The 7,538-nt window shown below is 36.0% G+C and overlaps 1 protein-coding gene across 1 annotated transcript in view; it reads right to left on the reverse strand.

Annotated features, from left to right (window-relative positions):
* The window catches only part of FBXL2 (F-box and leucine rich repeat protein 2), a 47,299-nt gene extending 44,065 nt beyond the window's left edge, over positions 1-3,234 (reverse strand). Inside the window, exon 1 of the mRNA XM_087768717.1 lies at positions 3,173-3,234. The gene's annotated coding sequence lies outside the window, so the exon portion shown is untranslated. The remainder of the gene's footprint in view (positions 1-3,172) is intronic.
* Between the last annotated feature and the right edge of the window lie 4,304 nt (positions 3,235-7,538).

The following is a 7,538-nucleotide window of genomic DNA, read 5'->3' on the forward strand; positions in this document are numbered from 1 at the left end:
AGGGTCTTCTTCAAAACCCCCACTGTCCGTGTTAGTCAGCTATCCTCTTCCTCCTCTGCCCAGTTATCTGGGTCTACTTGAGAAGGAACAAATAATCTCTGGTTTCATATCCTTTCAGATTAGTTTCTTGCCTGAAAAGCTGAGGGTTTCAATCATTCACTTACAAGTAAGTAGTAGTAGATATTCTGTAGAAAATGTGCAAGAGACATGACACTGCCTTGAAAACCATCCAATCTAATTCTGGTTGTTAGATAAATAATAAATAAATAATAATAAAAAAAGAAATAATGAGAAAGAGTAAGAACTGCAGTATAAGACCAAGGGCTTACTTTGTTCAGCTTTAGAGTATGCAACTATGGGAACAAATGAAAAAAATTTAAGAGTGGTAGTATTTCCTAAGTCTACCATCAGAAAAAGGTTTCTCAATTTTAAAGAAAAACAGATTGCTTGTTATAGTCAGATTACAGAAGTTTAAATACTTGATGCAAATGAGAACAAGACCAATTCTTGCAACAGAAGAAATTGTGTTTACATCTTATTTCCAGATATTTGTAACAAGATATTCATCACTCTTCTTCCATGTGTCAAATTTTACAGTTTTTTTAGAAAAGAGCTGTAGTGCTTTCCAACAGTTTTCATACGCATCTGATATAAGCAACCAACAAAGTAAGTGCATTTGATGACACTTTCAACAGTATTTACTACTCAGTTCCATCACTGTAAGCAAAATGTTTCCAATGCAGCTGGTTTACTCTCCTTTTAATTAAAAGGTAGACTGCATAGTTAATACAGTAAAAATAATTAGGATATTAATTACACTCAGTGCAGCAATATTTAATCTCTCCTGTCATTAACCATATGGTAAAACAATTTTAAAATATGTTGTAGCACGAGCATAAACTGTTTTAGGTGTTGAAAGACGTTCAGGCTCAGTCTTACAAAAGCATTTATGTGCAGGAGCATAAAACAAATTCCCCATTGATGATCCTTTAGACAGCCTCTAAATTCCCCTAGGTATCTACACTCTGCAGGGATGAGAATTCAAACCTATGTCCTATCATAACACTCTCTTAACGTGCTCTGCCTCTGGCCTTGTGAGTTTGTCTCTGCAGCAGTACAATTTCAAAAGGAGGTTTACAGAGCATCTCTTCCACCCATCCCCTTCCTCTCTATTCCAAAGCCCTGATGGTCAGCACAACATTGTGGGTGTTAGGAAACTTGGACTTTCTTTCTCTCTGGCTATGGGCAGGCCATCACCTGAGTCCCAGCATGAGATCATCATGGTCTTTACTGAGAAAGCTGACTGTCCCAATTCAGTTTCCCAGATCATTAACTCTTCCGCCTACAGCTGCAATGTTACTTTGGTAGATCGCTGTGCAATTGCAAAGAGGACATACGTGCACAAGAACTAGATGGTTGGCTGAATTAGTTCCATGTATGCTTGGTCTGGACTATTTTATTTTGTCGTTCCATCCCCAGGAAGCCCTTCAACCATGCAAAAGGCTTCTTTAGACACTGCCACGACAGTTAGTTAGATGCAGGAATTCTCACAGTAAGCCTCAACACATTAATTTTATAGATGCTTCTCATGTAATTAGCATAGACACAATAATTTAGGAATTTAATATCTATATAGCTTCACAGATCCTACATAATCAATAAGTTATTTCAAAAGAAGATGTCTTTACTATCTCAGTGCATGATACTTTTCACTGTCTAAACCACATCAACAAATTCTGTTGAATTACATAAATGGGATACTTAGCACCCATAACAGTGAAAAGGACAGTCATTTCCACAGACATTTGGAGAGTCCTCCTGCTAGAAAAGAAGTGCTTGAGGATTATGATTCTTTGCTAAGGAGGCAGCATATTAAATTGACTTTTACCTCATGGTTCATGTGTGGCATTCAGTGCAACAAAGCAAAGTTCTTAGAATTTCTGTTCAGGGCATCATTCAGTGATGCGTCTCTTTTAATCACATTTTCTAAACAGTTCTACGAGTCTAATTTACAACACTGTCACCATATGGAATGAGTATTTCTCAACAAAAATGAAAATCCTTTTAAAATTCAATTCCTTTAACAACAGACTGCTTCTTTAATACCACCAAGAGAGCATTGTAATAGTACAGACACTAAAAGAAGTCATAATGTTTTAAGAGCACTTTCTTCAGACGCAAGATGCAAAATACCATTGAGACATTCTCCCACTTCAAATCGAACAGGAAGCAATGACATACATACAAGCTAACCCAAACATCTCTTTAGTGTATTAAGAAGTCATCAGCTCAATTTTAGTAACACCATCACTAAAAACTGTAATTGACCATTATAAGTTAAAACCTTTTTTTTTTTTTTCACCTTTCCCCTCAAAGAGTGGGCTGTAACAAAACCTATATGCAGGTACAGAAGACGTTGCTGAACTGGTTGAGTTCTAGCTCTGAAGTGGTCACATCCAGTCGATAACTATCTCCACATCTGGCAGTTTACACTTTGCTTGAAATGAACTTTCAACAAGATGAGAGCATGAAGCATCCATCAGTGTCTCACCATGGGCTGAATTTACTGATCTTGGTGGTGTAGCTAACTCCTGCAAAGGTCATCTACTCACACACCAGCAAGCTAATGAAATTTTAGACTAGCCAAATGACTACAGTAAGAAAAATCCTCCTGTTGGTTCTACCTTATGTAACAGAGACTGGCAGCAATGGTAACAGGCAGTGCTTTTCACTGAAGTCACTTTTTGAAAGCTTTGCAGTTGAATTTATATTTATTTTGTTATAACAAAGTTCATGACACGAAGAGTGTGAACTACATTAGAGAAAGGATTATAGGCTCTTCAGACAGATAAAACATTGTGCAGTGTGGAAGAGTTGACTACTCTCTATACCAAAGCTTTTCGGACATTTTATTTCAATTCTTTTTCCGATATGCAAGGAAGAGATCACTATTAAATGACATCTTGCATGGTATAGTATAATTTGAACACGTTAAAACAAATCAAGACTAACCAAAAGACAAGTTCAAGAATTCCAAGAATTAAATCAGATATGTTGCTATTTATTTCAAGACAGATTTAAGAAAGAATGAGTAGCACTTGATAGCCTGTAAGCTACATGAGCAATGTACGATGCTCAGGTTTTTACTCCAAAACACATCATGTAGAATTACCTTAACAGAAGTTCTTTGGGTAGTTTCTTGTTAATAAGGGCTTCATCATTATTTGAGAAAACCTAGAAACAGAAAGAAAAAACATCATTTAAAAAGACCAACAAGAAAAACAGCTTTTAGAGAGTCTTTTCACCTTCTACTTCAGGTGCTTGTTCTTTTAAATTACTGTTAATGTCAAGTTCTCAACATGTTAGTTGGCAATACTATAAAATTATTTCAATATAGACAACAGGGCCACACCCACGCATACACCTGCTCTGCCCTAGTGCTAAGATTTAACTGCACGAAAACTGTGGAGCAACTTAACAATCATTAAACAAGCAATCAGAAGCCACACTTACACCCCATAAAGAAGTATTTTAGGCAGTAGTGAAACTTCTAGCAATAGCAAGACACATACAAACACACACTAGTTGCACAGTCCTAAAACTGTCCCATTACAGAAAACAGAAACTGGACACTTTCCAGTTATTCAGGTCCCTTCCTTCACTGTCTACAGTATAAATACTTTGGCCCAGGTATGTGAATATGGATAAAATATAATAATCTAAAGATTTAAAGAATGTACTGCCACAGATATGACAGTCCTATATAAGCAAGGGAAGCACCTCAAGAAATGCTACAAGACAAACTCAACACACCTCTCACCCAGAACTTCATATTACTAGCATATCTCCTAAGCAAAAGAAAGTGGTGAGACTGAAAGCAAATGCCCAAGGGAAAAAGCAGGCAATACAAAGATTATATAGGAAAACATTTCTGCAAAAGGAGAAAAGGATCAGTCAACAGTTAAACAGAAAAACTAAACAAAGGAGAATTTGACCAGACTTACAACTTATTGTAAATATTTAAGTTTGAGAAATTTTGCCAGAGGAACACAGCAATACACTAAACAGAGGGTGAATCAGAATTTAAGGAACCATGGCATAGACTGGAGGAAGTCAAAGTCACACACAGTCACTTTCCCTGCACAGAGAAGACCTTGATGGAGTCCATTTGCTGTCCACATTACCAGAAACAAAAGCTAGAAAGAGGCATCCAAAATAGTTGAGGTTTTTGAATGCTGAAAGGTAAATATGAAAGCCACACAAAACAGAAACATGAAAAACAACTGGAAATCTTTCCCCCATCCTTCACTAAGAAGACGCTGTTCCTGACTCAAGCATCAGGGTATTACCCCTTGTCCACCCTACCATCAACACATATCACATACTTGGTAACAATTTGCTTTCCTTCTTGGTTAAAAAAAAAGGGGGGGGGGGCGGGGAGGAAGCTCAAAGGTACATCAAGCAAAGAATGAAAAAAAGCTGAATATAAGCTTGGCTCTGTCTTCATAAAAAAAAAAAAGGGAGACAGCAGAAAGTACACATCTGGGAGTCCTGAAAATATCTCCCTAAAAAAATACTGTAAGATTAGAATACTTGAATTTCCTTCTGGCTGCCATCAAGAACCTTTTTTCTCTTCCAGTACATCCTAGGCTGATTTCAGGTCTAACTGCATAGTACTGTTTCTCAATTTTGACACAACAGCAAAAGCCACTTTCTTCACCCACCACCTCTGTGCAGTTATCCACACATCTGAGAATAATAAAACCGGCAACTTTCAATAGGACCAACAAATTCAATCAAGCTTCCTTTTCCTTCAACTGGAGCAGTACAATTATTCATAGACTCGTGACCGTAGACGTTCAAAGCATAAAACACCTCTACATATATATTTCAATAGGACAATTCTAGTTCCTTCAGAAGAGAGACATTCTTGGCTTTAAGCAGTTCCACATGGCTGACCACAGGTTCAGGTTTGCTCTGGTTCTGCTTTACATCCGATAGCCATCACTGTCAGTATTTTCAACCTTTACGCTGAAATACACTATGTACATCAACACTGTTTTTGGAACTGGCTGACTGCTTCTGAGCTTGGCAATTGATAGATTTATGAATTATCTGCATGCATGCCATTTTAATATTATATGCTACTGATGGTCTGCAGCTTATAGCCTGAAAACAATAGTATATATTGAGATAATTTTTAGAAGAACAGTCAAAACATAAGCCTAATTGTGTTTATTGCAGCACTCATTCAGAAAAAGGAGACACATATGCCATCCTCCTAGAACTTAAGATCACTAAAGAGTAAAGTAGGGAAATATTCTTGTGCATTACAGGTTAAAAAAAAAAAATTAAGTTGCAAAGAAGGAAGTTACCTCCGTGAGAGCACGCAAGGTCTGTGGTAAAACAGACAAGCGAACTTATATCTCATTAATTCTGGCCCAGAATCTGAACATTCAGTATCACAGACCACTAAAAATCCTCATTTCACTTAATTATTCTATAGTTGCAGATAATTCCTCCAAAGTTACATCATCTAGCATATATTTCCCACTTACATGCATAAGTATATATTTTTAAATAAAGCTACTTTGCAGCCTGCTGCTAGTTTACACATATGCCATCACTTTGCCAGTACAAAAGCTGTTATTAGCCGGTTTTTCTTTACACCGTAGATTCCCAGATGTACAGTAACATGGATACATGCTCACTGTGTGAAGGTGACACTGCATTTAAGTTAGTAAGGTATGAGCAAGTTACTATTTAATACCAACAGCTACAATGCGTGTTCAAGACTTTTGAGTATTTCCAACTACTCGTCAACTCCTACATTAAAAAGCCAAATCACTACAAACCATAGAACAGTTTTTTGGGAATAGTAAGTATTTTTCTACTGGGGCCAAGCTGAAAATTTAAACCTACAACCGAACTGGCAACTCTTAGGGGGAAAAAGGCTTATAATCTCTCTATGTTTATATGAGATATCTTTAGACTTTTAAGTTAAAGTTGGACGGACAAACTATTTTGAATACACGACAGTAGATACGACCAACGTCACATTTAGGAATCCCAGTTAAAACTGAAAAAAAAATGCATTTTTTACTACTGAATAGAAGTGTGCTACTTGCCCAGACACACAAGGTACCATGCCTGCTACACAAGTCACAGAAGAGGCCACAGACTCGAAGCTGTTTTCCCTCAAACAGTAAGTTTTATGTGTTCTTGTATGCATTAGCTATAGTTATCATATCATAAAGTATTATTCTTTTGGAATAGGAATATTTAGAGAAATGAAAGAGTCTCTTTAAAGCATTCTTTTAATCTGAAAAAAAAGTATATTAGCCTCTAGAGTCATATTGCATTTGCATTTCAGAGGAAGAGAGGGACTTCTTTAAAGGCTCTTCAATACTAGTTTTCCCCCAAATGAAGAACAGGCATGGGATAACTGGTGTAGTCATCTACTAGATGAAGATTTGTAACATGATTTTGAACGTGTGCAAGCAGAGAGAAAAAAACAGAAGGTGCAACCAGGATAATATATTTATTCTTTGAACATTTCCTGATATTCCAAAACTTCTGTTAATGAAATAAATACCCTGAATACATTTATGTATCACCCCTCTGAAGTAAACAGTGCCGTCATTATTTTTTTACTTGATTTTTATCACATAACTTCTAGTTTTCTCTTTCTCTTTATAAAAAAAACCAAACACCAAAACCAGTCAAAGATGTGTTCAATTGCTGTAAAAAATATTCTAATAATCTTGTCAAGCATTATTTATTTTTCTTCACTTACAGATAGTGCTGACAACTACATGGCCTCAAAATATCTGTATACAACAATACAAAATAACAATTAAGAATACCATGGATGTAGAAAGAATATTTCCTCTTTCTTTGCTTTTGCATTTGTCAGGAAATTTGACTGTGTTAATGAGAGGGTATCTCAAACTCTAGAAAAGTCTGGTTTTAACTGTATAAAATCCAAAATACAACAGACAAATCTGTGCACAAGGAAAAAGGATAGGTAAGATTGAACATATGTAATAAATGTTACTTTAAAACCAGCTCTAAATTTCCTGTAAACATAAGAAGAGATACAGAAAATCCCTACATTCTTAAAGGAATTGAGAGAACAAACAAAATAAAAACCACAAAAGAAAACTGTAATTGCTTATTACTTGAATCTTGAGCCATTTCTTACATTCCTTAACTGACCTCTCTTGGCGGTATCTTCACTGTACTTTTGAAAAACTGGTTATAATGAGCTAAAAGGGGAGTGTTTCCTTAAAAAAATGACCTGATACTTGCTTACACTAAATTTCTTCAGCAACTACACTTAATTTTTTTGTCTCTTTATTGTATAAATAAAGTATCCATTGTGTAAATCTGTCAAATCCAAAAAGAATAATCTCGTTTTGCTTCCCTTTCCATATTATGAAACATACTAATTGCCACTATCCTAGAACATAACTTCTTGCTACACCACAGTTAGCTTGCCACCACTAAAAGCACCACATATTATTCTCTTCTGGTCT

Source organism: Nipponia nippon, unplaced genomic scaffold, assembly GCF_047370975.1.
Source record: "Nipponia nippon isolate SJK-2023a ecotype South Korea unplaced genomic scaffold, ASM4737097v1 scaffold_1, whole genome shotgun sequence".
NCBI classification, from domain to species: domain Eukaryota; kingdom Metazoa; phylum Chordata; class Aves; order Pelecaniformes; family Threskiornithidae; genus Nipponia; species Nipponia nippon.